Source organism: Erpetoichthys calabaricus, chromosome 13 (assembly GCF_900747795.2).
Source record: "Erpetoichthys calabaricus chromosome 13, fErpCal1.3, whole genome shotgun sequence".
NCBI lineage: Eukaryota > Metazoa > Chordata > Cladistia > Polypteriformes > Polypteridae > Erpetoichthys > Erpetoichthys calabaricus.
The window spans coordinates 107,754,532-107,768,607 of record NC_041406.2 but is presented as its reverse complement, the minus strand read 5'-3'; positions in this window follow the sequence as shown (position 1 = coordinate 107,768,607).

Genomic DNA, 14,076 nt, shown 5'->3' with positions numbered 1-14,076 from the left:
TAAGCCTAAGGTATATCTCATCTGAGCCCCTACTTTACTCCATTCCATGTCTTTGCAGAGTCAGACCAAACATTTAGACCACATCACTTCAGGACTTGACTGCACTACCTACTCATCTCACAAAGAATAATCATTACAGTTTTATTATTGATTAAAAATGTCAAACTACTACAGCCAAAAGCCCTTTGGTTATTCACTGCAAACATGAGATAAATCTGAAATCTTCTCATGTGGGTTTTCCTTTATCTTAAAAAAAGCTACTTCACAACTCTCAGAGAACAATAATTTCCATAAATCAACTTGTATTATTAGACATGTTTCATGGAGCACATCATCACAACACCCTTTAAAAAATCCAAAACACAAAAGAATAAAAGATAAAAGGACAAAGGTTCAATGTAATGTTACAGTAAGAGTTGATAAATTCACAGGGTATTAACGAAGTACAGCAGGTACAGAACAGATGGGCATAGCCTGTCAAGAAAGAACGAGAGAGAGAAAAGCAAACTGCTGAGGTCTTTTAACCTTTAACCCCAGGACCAAAGGGTGGGGAGCTCCAGAGTGTGAGACAAAAAGTGGGCCTGGGAGTCCCATAATCACGGATAGAGTCACAAGGTCAACATAAGCTAATAGACTGAAAGGTCTAATATTTCTGGTAGAATTACTTGTTGTTCAATTTTACATAACAATTGTTGAAACTAACAGCTTTGTAAGTTAGCAGTAAGTCTTTAAAATGAATAATTTACTGGACAAGAAGCCAAGCCAAGTGAAGAGATGATGTGCACATTGGGCCCATTTGATTTTAGAAGAAGTGTTCTAAACTTACTTCTGTATGTGAAAGCAAGAAGCAGGAAAACCACTGAATAAAGAATTGTAGTAAAGCAAGTGATATGTAAATAAGTTGTGACAGGCGTTAAAGAATCAGACTTAATTAGTTTCATAAGTGAAAAACAAGTTTTGACTACTGGTGAGATATACTGTAACCCTAACAGTGTATACAACTTTGACTGCAAAGCTTGTTATGGAGGGCTATGGGCAAGAAAGAAATTTTGCAGATATTCTGTGTATTGAGCTGGGAAGCCTTCAAAAAGCAATTTTGGTTTGCTAGTATTCAGCTGTAAAATATACGGAGACGACCATTCACTGATGCCACATGAGGCAAGCCTGGCCATCAGCATTTCACAGTGGAACAATACGCAAAGGACATTAACTATAGCCACTAATGAAAACAACTTCACACCTCATTAACACCTCAGTACACCCTATCCCAATCACTGCTTGTCTCTGCTTTAGAGAATTGGTATGGAGGAAAATGGTCTACAGCATCTTATCAAGAAAATGATAATCCACCAGTAGCAGGTACAACCCTACTGCTAGAGAGAGCAAAAAGCAAAGGATTGGAAAATGAGCACAAAGTCTGCAGTCATTTCATGTTAGTTATGTTAATAAATGTTAATAAAGCATGTTTGCTTTGCCCAATCTATCCAAAGCGTCATTTTAAAGCATAATATAATAGACATTTTCCTTGCTAAGCCTTTATCTCCCAAAGAGCAAATGTCCGAGTATATCAGATGATCAGTTATGAACTGAAGTTAAGTGATAACCCTTTTCAGATGTAGTAATACTTTTTGGGCAGTGAGAAGGACATCGCTGCAGCCAGGAGCCAAATGTCGAGTGGGAGGGACTACAGTGTTGGGGTAGGAGGGGTTTATAGCCTGTTAACGTCTGATTGGTTATGACGTAAAGTGAACAGGACGTCTCTTGTCATTGCACGTGCTGCCCAACACACAGGGATGAACTGCTGGCTTGAAATCCCAGCAAGGCTTCGCCTATACAAACAGCATGCTAAAATAAATCAACACATTTATCGTGGGTTTTTTTGTCTTTATTTTTGTATGATCTATTGATTCACATGTAAAACGTTGAATGACACCCTAGATGCTTTAGCCACCTGGCAGCTCTGGCTGACGGTGCGAATTGTTCAAGTAATTCAAATGCTGTTCCCCTTTGATGGGAAAGATGGCCTGCATTTCAACATTCACGTTATGAATCTGAATTGTCTTCTAAGTGTATTGAATCTTCAAGCCGAAAAAAGCAACACTTTACTGGGATGTTGCCTGCTCGCACATATCAGGACTACTCAATATTCTAATAACATGACGTATTGGAGACATAAACGATAATATTAATGGGTAGTGAGGGGAGCCAAACAGCAAGCAATAAGAAGAGGAAGGTGAATGTCACTGCATTCTCTTTCGGCGAGATCAGTGATGGCCTGAAATAAAGATTAAAAATGCCTAGAGTGAAATGAAGAATAGAAAGCGAGAAGGCAGAATGAAGGCCTGATGTAAATACAAAGTTGAGAGCTTGGAATGAGGAAAAGGTGACGGCCTGAAAGTGACATTAAAAATGCAGAATGTGAAGTGAAGAATTCACATTAAAAGTCCAGAATGTGAAATGAAAACTGAAACGTGATGGACTGGGAAGCAAACCCATTGCTCTTGAACGGCAGGCGGCCGCAAATGGGGGTTTTGACTGAAGAATTTATGAATAAAATCTGAGCGCATGCGCTTGAAATCGTCATTAAAAGTTGGCTGCAGTATGCAAGGGAGATTGACAAAACTCTCTGCATGACGTGAAGTTTAAAAAATGACGGTTTTGTCTTTGGGCCTGCTGCTCCTGGTCCAGGTCTGTGTTTTGAGAACATGGCTTTACTCTTTCTGCAGTGTATCCTGTCAATTCTGTTTAAATTGTATATTGAAATTGCATATTTTTCCTATTAGATGTTGTATAAGCTGTGAAAACTTCAGAGTGTTCATCCATCCATCCATCCATTTTCCAACCCGCTGAATCCGAACACAGGGTCACGGGGGTCTGCTGGAGCCAATCCCAGCCAACACAGGGCACAAGGCAGGAACCAATCCCGGGCAGGGTGCCAACCCACCGCAGGACACACACAAACACACCCACACACCAAGCACACACTAGGGCCAATTTAGAATCGCCAATCCACCTAACCTGCATGTCTTTGGACTGTGGGAGGAAACCGGAGTGCCCGGAGGAAACCCACGCAGACACGGGGAGAACATGCAAACTCCACGCAGGAAGGACCCGGGAAGCGAACCCAGGTCCCCAGATCTCCCAACTGCGAGGCAGCAGCACTACCCACTGTGCCACCGTGCCGCCCCAGAGTGTTCATGACAATCTTATTTTGAAAACTTCATCCTACCTGTCATGTATGTCCACTCCCACTCAGCATTCTGTTCCTGGCTGCAGACATATATAAGATACACACTTGGATATGTAGGCTGCTATATTGAGGAAACACCCAAGTCTCCTTTCAAAGCCACCCAAAACTTCCATTATAAAAAATGGAGGATTTTTAATTTGAAATTCAAAATAAAAAAAACAAAAAACTGGAGGGCACAAAACTCTGGCGTATCCACCATATTGAATTCTTCTATAAAGGAAGTCGACAGATTGCTCATTTGTGTTTTGCAGGGGAAAAGGTATTTGGATTTGTATCTGTCCGCTAAAGATGAATTTAAATTTTCAAGTTGTGTATAATGCGCTTAGACTCTATCCATGTTCATTCATGTGGTTAAAATCAGCAAAGCAGCATCCACTGGTAATGTAAGTAATCAGGCATCGATCAGAACAAGCCTATGCCCTCATACTGTATATTATCACATCATATTGTATGTATAAGGAGTTTACAAGCCTATAACCTTAATGTCTGGCCAAGTCTTCCTAAAGACATACCTACAGTGCATCACCTTTAAGCATTTATTCTCGCCACTGTCGTTGAACAGCCCAGCCACTGAATTGTTTATATGAAGATTTAATTTTCTCTCCATATCTGTATGTTTTTTTCCCCTCCTTTCAATATCTTCGAGTCTCTGCCATTATCATAAAAACACACAGCTAAGGCTGAATGACATTATTAACCTGACATGGAAAGAGTAAGTGTGGGTGTGTGAGTGAGTGTGCCACATCTGGTGTGTGCCTCACTTCAATAAATTAGGGTCTTTACTCAGAACCTCCTTTTGATTTATATTTAAGCTGGCAATTAAGCATCAGGTAGCAAGACTTACTTCAAAGCTAAATTAAAGGCCTTACCTGCCTTTATTATACAATCAATCATATGAAAAATTAATATTGCACATTTTAGATGTTATGGACTATAATTGTAATAGTGTCACATTCTCAAGCCCTCTTAATCCAATTCTGTGGGTTCGCTATACTCATTGTGTTAGGGGAAAAAGTTGATCACAATGTCCCCTCACATACACAATCACAGGAGTCAGTTTAAAATTAAACCTGCAAGTCTTTGGGATGGGAAAGGAAAGACAGAGGACATGGAACAAAACCCACAGGGACACTGGGAGACCGTGCAAACTCCAGAGTCAGCAACTGAGCACAAATTCAAACCCTGAATGCTGGATCCATGAGGCAGTGGTGCAAGCACTGGACCAATCAACTTGCTTTTTTATTTTCCTAATTGTTATGTCATCCAATTCATGTAAGCAGGTCCTCCAACTTGAAGGGAAAACTCCGAGGTTGTTGGTACTCCAGCCACCATAAAAAACCTCACACTGTTCTACTTCATTCTAACTGGTATGGTTGCTGAGGTGTCACCCTTTGCACGACTGCGGTCAGGTCCTAATTTGGGATTCTGAGGCGGTTTGTTGTGTGGTAGGGTGCAGTAACATGCTGTATCAGTGCATGCTCCCACCCGCTCCTCTCTCCTGTTTCCTCACAGTATTGTTTTATTAGACTGTCTCAAGGCTCTAACCCTTTGAATTTCACATCTCCTGAAAAGCCCTTGATGCTCATTATTTCCAAAGTGTTTTAAAATATATTTCATAAAAAGGACGCTATTAATTTAAGTAATCAAAAGTAAGTGCCCCTTAACTGTCCCTGTGTTTATCTGCATTGATTTTACTTCTTATTAGAAAACCATTGGACACTACGAGGCACCAAGCTTCTTTAATTACTGAAAACTGCTGTTTTTAAAATTTTCATGCTGGGTTGGGTAGTCCCTGTGTAATTTTCCTTCATAGGAAGCACTTTCACCCGAGGACTGGAAAAGCAAAAGAGGAAATTAGCCTATGCCAGTTTGCTCACAAGCCCCCAGAAGATCCATTGAAACGAACTCCTACTTCTACAGGTAGAGCAGCCACTTGCTACAGTGAATATCCTCTTTGGTTAAGAAGAAGGAAAGAAAAAAAATATATCAGATTTGTTTAACATGTCTCTTGCGGCTTGGATTTACAAGAATACAAGTCTGACAACAGCACAAGGAAGCCTTTACAGATAAGTAAAATGGAGCCAGTACTCACAATCGCATTGATAAGGCAATCAGTTAGCATTCTGGTCTTTAATCAGAGTTAGGTCGTGTAGCCTCTGGAGAACTCCCAGAGAACAATTATGTTTATCTTCCGTCTTAGTCAGGGAGCCTTACATAAATGGTCTAAATGGCCATAAATCTTCGGAGCGCCATGCTGAATGCAGCAGGCACCGCAGGCTGTAATGACCTGAATGCCTTCCCTTGTTGTGTGTTGGAAATTCAATGAGGCCAACTTACATATATATTAAATATCGATTGGCTAATGGAGGTGGTTGCCTTGAAAAAGGAAAGCCTGAAACTGTGGCCACTTGCATTGCAGTTCAGGCTGCAAGACCCTGAAGAAACAGTGTAACATCTGGAATGGAGAAAATTATGGCTAAGACAAATTTTAAAGTTCACTGTGTTGCAGAAGCAAGGAATTTCTCCTTATTTTTGGCAAATTCAGATCCTAATCTTCAAAGGCCTTTTGGGTTCACACCGGCATTTCTTTTGAGCCCAAACACTGCACTGCTTTATTTGTAAATGGCCTGCTATACCATTTCTTAAGCTTGAACTTGAACTTCATTGCCAAGCAAATGCACTAATAGGGTGCATAGAATTAAACAGAATTTACACTAAATAACATCATCACAACATTATATGCAGTAAACCATCCATCCATTTTCCAACCCGCTGAATCCGAACACAGGGTCACGGGGGTCTGCTGGAGCCAATCCCAGCCAACACAGGGCACAAGGCAGGAACCAATCCTGGGCAGGGTGCCAACCCACCACAGGACACACACAAACACACCCACACACCAAGCACACACTAGGGCCAATTTAGAATCGCCAATCCACCTAACCTGCATGTCTTTGGACTGTGGGAGGAAACCGGAGCACCCGGAGGAAACCCACGCAGACACGGGGAGAACATGCAAACTCCACGCAGGGAGGACCCGGGAAGTGAACCCGGGTCCCCAGGTCTCCCAACTGCGAGGCAGCAGCGCTACCCACTGCGCCACCGTGCCGCCCTATGCAGTAAACCCAGATTTATAAAACAATCTAGCAAAGCAGAATTGCACTCCCACCCAGTAATATATTAGGTAAGTCCTGTATAAAGTAAAAACAAAATTAAAATAAATTATATTAAATGGAGGAGAATAGAAATCTTTAAAAATGAGATCAATCAGAATGAAAGAATGAAAGAAACAGCAACTTTGATATCTCACCACTTCTTTTTTTATTAAACTTGAACTTTCGATCAACTTCCTTTTGTTGTTTATACAACTGCTTAAATCAACAAATCGTACATTTTTCCTTGCCTACACTTGGTATTCGCTGAAATTCTTCTATATCCCCCCTTGCTTTTGCCATTGTCTTTTCACAGAACGCTGAACTTAAGGAAATATTTATATTGATTTGCATATTCAAAGAGTTACAATTTTACACTGACCTGGCTTTACGTAGCGGAAGTGCATGGAAGTTGGCTTACGCATGGTTTTCTGCATCAGAATTTTTTTGTACATACACACATTTTGACTTTTATCCGTACGCCATGTTTGAATGTAAATTCTATGCATGACGTTATGCATGAGGACCCAGGACTGGACATGTATTTTTTTTAAATTTATAGAAAACATTTAACTTCAGAACACAGTTTCATGTAGAAAATGTATATATACCAGGTTTGTGAAGAAATGCATACAAAAAAAACATATTCTTTAAGGCATACAAAGTACCGTATGTTCCTTTAGCAGCAGTACCTGATTACTAATTTAAGAAAGAGGCTGGAATGAAATCTTGCAGCCACTGCAGCCCACCAGATCCATCAGCATACTAAAACACAAACCACCTGAAAATGAATTATTGGGTTTTTGAATTAATAAATATTGGCCAAAAGGGTTTTACAGTCTACCTGAATAATACTCTTCAGCCAAGCAGTTTATTGTAAATATCTCACTGCAGTTTTTCCTTGCTTTTCAATTATGATGACTTTCATCACATCAGCAAACTATTCATTAATTCTTTTGAGAGAAATAAAACAAAGATTGATGGCTGTGAGTGACAGTGTTAATTAGCTCAGCTACCAGAGCAGATATGAAAGGGCAGCAGATGAGCTACCAGACTCTTAAGTTAAACAGAATCTAGAGAAGAGTAATTGCTCCCCAAATCTTAGTTAGCCAATTTTAAATTTAGGTTTCCACAATTATATTTTACTAGCAAAATAATGATTTGGTAATTACCTGTAACTAGTAGTTGTAATTGCATACGTATGTGTTACGGTAAGTGTAATGATGCAGCTCTCTGTATTACTTTATTCACAACAAACCGTGTTCTCCACACAGAAATATATGGTAATAACATGAAGCTGCAATGTACTTACATACATATTTTCACCCTAACCCCATTTATGTCTCCTAGAATTGCAGAGACCTAAACTATAGTGCGATGACATTGTTGATGTGGCAGAGACACAGCCTGCTCAGGCTTTTTTTTTAATTCAAATTAAAAATCCTCTATTTTGATCTGTTTAATTCAACTCAGTTGTGGTGTGCTCAGATCCTGTAGCAACAGCAACCAACTCTGGAGAGGGCACCAGATCATTGTAGGCACCCTGATGAATACAATCACATTCTCTCATACCAGGATAACCTAACATTCACTCCTTTGGGTTGTGGGATGAAAGCTATAGAATCTGGGCAAAATGTCACATAAACATAGGAACAAAGTATAAACACGTAGGCCATGGTGGAACAATACTGTTAATGGACGGATATTGTTAGCTTCAATTTATGTTAATTATAATATACCACTTACAGTCAACCAGATAATACTCTTTAGCCAAGCAGTTTATTGTAAATATATTACTGCAGTTTTTCATTATAATTATGAACTGCTCTGTTTTACTGTACGTTTAAACCCATCTGTATCTTTATGTGTATACATTATTTAATTATTAATTTGTATAGTAGTCATTGTAGTTACCTGCGATCTTGTTACAATGCTCCGAGTCTGCACTCAAAGTGTGCTATAACAAAAATTAACTGAATTGAATTGAACTGAATAAAGCACCCAGGCTGGGATTTAAACCCACTCTCTTGGAATGGTTACTATTTTAAATCTAGATGTTTTCTACTATCTCAACTCTTATTTCTTTGAAACTATTTAAAAACTGAGGGGAAAAGGAAAATGTCTGATGATAGAATGGCTATCCCTTTCAGGCCACTATGATGCTTGTGCTCACTGCTGCCAAGATAATCTTGTGCTTCAAGTCAAATAAATGAAGAAAGGTTCAAGAAAGATTGCATATACCTGTACTTCACATTAAAATATAAGACAACATTAGTTTATATTAAATTAGGTGATAGTCTTCTTTATAATAATTGATAAACTTCAAAAGAAAAATTAGCACGAACGGGATATTGGACCCAAGAATGTTGAACCCATGACATAGCAGCACAACCCCTCAGAGCCACCATACAGTGCAATACCCTAACTATACGAAGTTAAATAAAGCCAAACACAATCTTAAAGGACTACAACTTAAAATTATATTTTTATATGTTATTTACCTCATGTAGTTTATCGTGATGGCCAAGAAAAAATTTTGATCGTGTGTTCGTGCGTAATGGAGATAAAACAAAATTCTGATACATTATAAATGCAGCTTACTTGTGTTGCATAACTCCCATGTAAAGCCACTCATTTGTATACTCACAATGTCCCAAATATATGTATTTTCACTAAAATATTGTTAAATAAGTCACTTCTGGAAAATGCTTACATGAACTAAAACTGAACATGTAGAGACATGAATTAGCTTTTGATTGTGGATCCGGTGCCAGTCGTTCCATTCATATGTTTAACTGGAGCAAGTCAGAATTATTTAATGTTTCCACCTGTTTATCTTTAACTTGTAATCTTTAGTTGTACACATCTCTTTCTGCTGTCGATATCATGTGAAGTGTAGTGCCGGCCAATGAACAACATGTTTCTGGGTTGGACTCTGGACCAATGAATGAAGAGGGAAGGCGGGTCTTCAATTTAAATGCTTGAACACATCTGAGTGTGCTCTGCATTTTCCAGAAGTGACTCATTTAAAATATTTTAGTAAAATTACATGTGTTTGGGATGTTATAAGCCTACAAGTGCATGACTTCATTTCTTTTACATTTTGATACTTGCTAATACTGTCTAATGCTAGTCACTGGAGACTTACGGTACATCATATTAGAATTTTTTTTATTTAAATCTCCGTTCCGCTTGAAAACATTAGATTAAAAACATTTTCTCAGCCATCACTACAAATTAGATGGGGTAAGAAACAAATGTCTTTGGGTGGAGTATTTCTTTAATAAACTAACAGCATAATAATAATCAATTAATTATAAATGGAATAATTTAACTGCAATATCAAATAGGAAAAAACAAATAAGAAAACTGATGAATGTCAAAGGAACTAATGATATTTCAAAGTTTGTTTATTAGTGTTGAACCTATTTTAGGAAAAAATGCACTCACTGAAAGTATTTTCTTAAAGTTCAGATTCTAATTTATTGTCATGTTATGTAAGAATGTATATTAAAGAAAGAAGGGCTGCTTAGTCTGACCCTTGTAAAGACACCAGCATGCACAGGCATTGCAAACAATTACCAATAGTACAAAAATGATTAAATAAAGCTGATAGTCTTTGCAGTATTTGTTACATTAGAACATAATCTACATTCAATTCTAAAATCAATCTTTAGGTAACAATATACATGACTAATTTTATTTTTTCATAACCCTGCATTTTTCAGGAATTCATTTCTGCCAATTAAGCATTCTTGATACAGTGAAGTATGGGCTGATGCTTAAATTGCCATTTTTCACTGTACTTATCAAAATGAGGCTTTTTATGATGCCTTCCTCCTAAACCCTCTATACTGACTTGCCTACAAGCACACATTGTAAACAAGTAAGATATTTTTTTCCTGCCGATCACTACAACAAGGCAAAACTGACAGACTCTTTGCAGATCTCATTCAGTCTTCGTCAGGGGATTAACCTTTTTAACTAAGGGTTTGCTCTTGTTGAGAGGGAATAAAAGCTTTTTCAATTAGGAAGGCAAAAGTCACTTTGGCAGGCAGCAGACTATTGTGAAGTGAGTTATATAGCTATTGTTTAAAAAAAAAAAGTTAAAATAAAGGCTCCCTCATTAAGACATCAAAAGGACAGCATTTTGGTTAGATATTAAGTTCACTGTTGATTAGTCCCATAAAAATTTCAGATTTATACTTCTAATATCTCTTGGCTTTAAGGTTTTTACGTGCATTTGCATGTAATGCACAAAGCACCTATTGCGATAGCCAATATCTGTCTGTCTGTCTACATAAAACATTTTATCCACCCTTAAATCAGGTTTGTTCAAAAGTGGCGTGCTTATTCTTCAGAGAAATTTGTCACGACAGTTCAATTTCCGTTGCGATATCTTGAACAGATCCCACTGTACACAATTTTCCCATTTAAAAGCATTGGTGAACTGGTGAACTTGTCAATCTTAAAAAGCAAGAAGCATTCTGTGTGAATTCAGCTACAAATTTTTATCTTGACAACAGTTACACCAACTTGTCTATTTTGTATATTTTGCTGTTCTTCCACCTCTGATAGATGCTACTGACTGGAGACAGTCTCCTAATACAGTAGAAGGAAAATTTTTATATTAGCATAAAAATAGCAAATTAACATAAAGAGCCATAAAAAGTAATTAAAAGCTTCTAAAACATTAGATTAAGCATAAATTAGAATGTTAAGAAAATAAGATAGGTCAAGTAAATACTTAACTAAAAAATCCGTTATTTTGCATTATTTTTTAAGCTTACTGCAGAATTGCTAGTGTGGGAAAGAACAGAAAAAAGAACAAAAAATGACATATAGAAACCAACTTAGAATAGGATAAGAAGACTGAAAACACCTGTGTCCAAGGATAGGAAGCTAAAGGAACAATACCACAGAGAAAAGATGGCTCTGAAAGGCATGTACGAAGCCAGCTGAAATATTGTATCAGCAAAGATGGCAAGAAGGCATTGCTGCCAAGGTTAGGAGGTGTAATGCAAGGAAAATGAAAAAATATGTTCTAACATAAATAAGTTTAGAAAATTAGTAATACTAGCATTTAACCTAAGTACAGAAATTAAATGTAAATCAAGCATGCCAAGCAAATGATTAAATAAAGGCACATGCTATATTTCTTTTAAATCAAATCTTAAGCTTCAGGCCACCATTATAAAAAAGTTTGGAAGGCTTAGGAAAGGAAAAGACGAGAGGAAACCCATATATGGAATCAAGGCCTTGGCCAGTTAAAGAAATAAGAAAAAACAAACTAGAACTAAACAATAGACAAGTAGAAATACCAAGGGGCCAGCTGCGGAAAGTGAGAAGATAATAAGGGTTCCCATGGGAACTCAAGGTATGGGCCAGACAGGAGTAGAGGGGAGTCAGAAAAAAAGAGTAAATGAGCTAGTCTGAACGAGGTCGAAGTAAAAAGGAAATGACATAAGAAAAGCCCAAAGATGGTAAGAGGAAGCCATCTGCCCAGCCTTAGACCAATCAAAAATGAGGAAAACAGAAACTAGAGAGAAACAATGGACAGTAAAACCAGGTGCAGAATGAGCTAATTGAGCAAGGACAAAGTGATAAGAAATGATATAAAAGTTTTGGGTTTTGAACTGCTCGGGGCTCAGCTCAATTTGGCCGTATTGGGTTGAGTTCTTGTTATTATTATGGTTATTTTATTGCAATAAAACTGTAGATTCTGTTTGCCTATCCCGAGTCTCCTAATAGCCTTTATTTCAGGTAAAAAGCCTTCTGGTGATGAATTTTTCGCCACAACAATACAAGGTATTGAAAAACCAGCGACTGGGTCCGCGGACGGAAAGTCGCTGTCACTGGCTGGCTGAGCACATGCGGGACATAGCCTGTGCTCGCAATGCTTGAGTGAAAGCAGAAGAGAAGCAGTGAAGCAGCGCCTCAGTCCTTCTAATACTTCTTAACACATTAAGTTAAATGATCTTCCAAACTGTGAAAAAGTATAAAAAGCAAGTAGGTAAACAAACCAAAACCTAAACAGTATATCTATCTTTATCTGCATATGAGTAAAGGACCCTGTGGTATGCAAACCATTATGCTCAGAGTAAAGAAACGTTTAATGAGTATTAACTTTACACTAAAGCAACTTCACACCTCCATTACCTGCAGATTGTAATGACTGACTTCTTCACCGTCACTATACTTTACTAGGTTGACCAGACATCCCAATAAATAATTCAAAAAATATCAAAATGTCCTGATTTTACCAGGCTACCCACCTATGAAAAAGTTAGTGCTGCAAACGTCATCACAATATATTTACAACAGCATGCACGAAACTTCAAGGGGGAACCCAGCTTGATTAGGAACTTGTGTTAAATCTGAACAGAATTGCCAGGAGGACCAAGAAACACTCAAAAACATTTGGTCCCCACAACCCTGAAATGGATTGAGAGAGTTCTAGAACCCACCTACTGAACTCAGTCTGTTGAGGGCTACAGTACCTGTGCAGGACTCGAATACAACTGAATGTTACACCATGCATACACTTTCTAACTTGTTATATTTTAGTTTCAAATCCGCTTTAATTCAACCACTTTTAAAGAAACCAGACTTGCATCTTGCCATTTTTGATGCCTCACAATGCTTCCATGATTTTAAAGAATGGTCTGCTAAAACAGCTAACATTTATGCATGCAATTGACCAAATTGCGAAATTGTAATAAAGGTTTTGCACAATACACTGAAAGTAGCCAATGACTTTCTCTTAAATTGACGACCCTAATTCTTCTAAACCTAAGTGCTGCCTTTGTCACAGTTTGTCAGGACACTTCCATTAGTCACCTGAGAGATCAGAGAGGACGAAATGCCACTGCTTTAAATTGCTCCTCAAATCACTTTGGCAGACGGCCTGTGATTGTTTCTGTATAGGTTACATACCATTTGAGCATTTAAAAATAACCGTGATATGTTTGGCTAGAGGATGCTCTGTCTGCAGAAGACAGGGGGACTTGAAAACACCATCAACAACACAGGCCTGGGTTGTCATTACTAGAAAGTCAAAAATGTCATTATTACAATCAAAACAATAGCCTTCAGCTATTCCCCTTTCGGTTTTGGAAGCTGTGTTTACTTACTCTGTCCTTACAGACCTATATGACTTTCCTCTTTGAATTCCCCAATAATTTAACTTCTAACCACTCAAAAAATCTTTCATTCATCAAAATTGTTTTTCAGGTGATCACAGAACATAAACACCATGGTAAAGCAGAACCAAAGGAATTTGTTAAGCAAGCATTAAAAAATATATTGATCCTAAATTTCCATACATGTCACAAAAATAAATCCTTATACTCATATCATGATGAAAAATATTAAAATAACTATGTTGTACTCATCTCCCACCATCTAACAAATAAACAGACATACAATCAAATAAAAAATAATAATTAATATACATAGACATCTACAAGAACAAAAAACTGATCACTATTTTATAATATAAAATGTATCGGACTTAAATCAAAGATCAGATTAAGACCCCCGCAGGCTCCTGGGTGACTTTGTTCCTTAACAGTGAGTTCATCATACATTTAACAATGCAGCATGAGGACACTGGGTTGTTTAATGCTGAACAGTAATTCTCACTTTTGATTTCAGAGTGAGACCCCCAGCGTC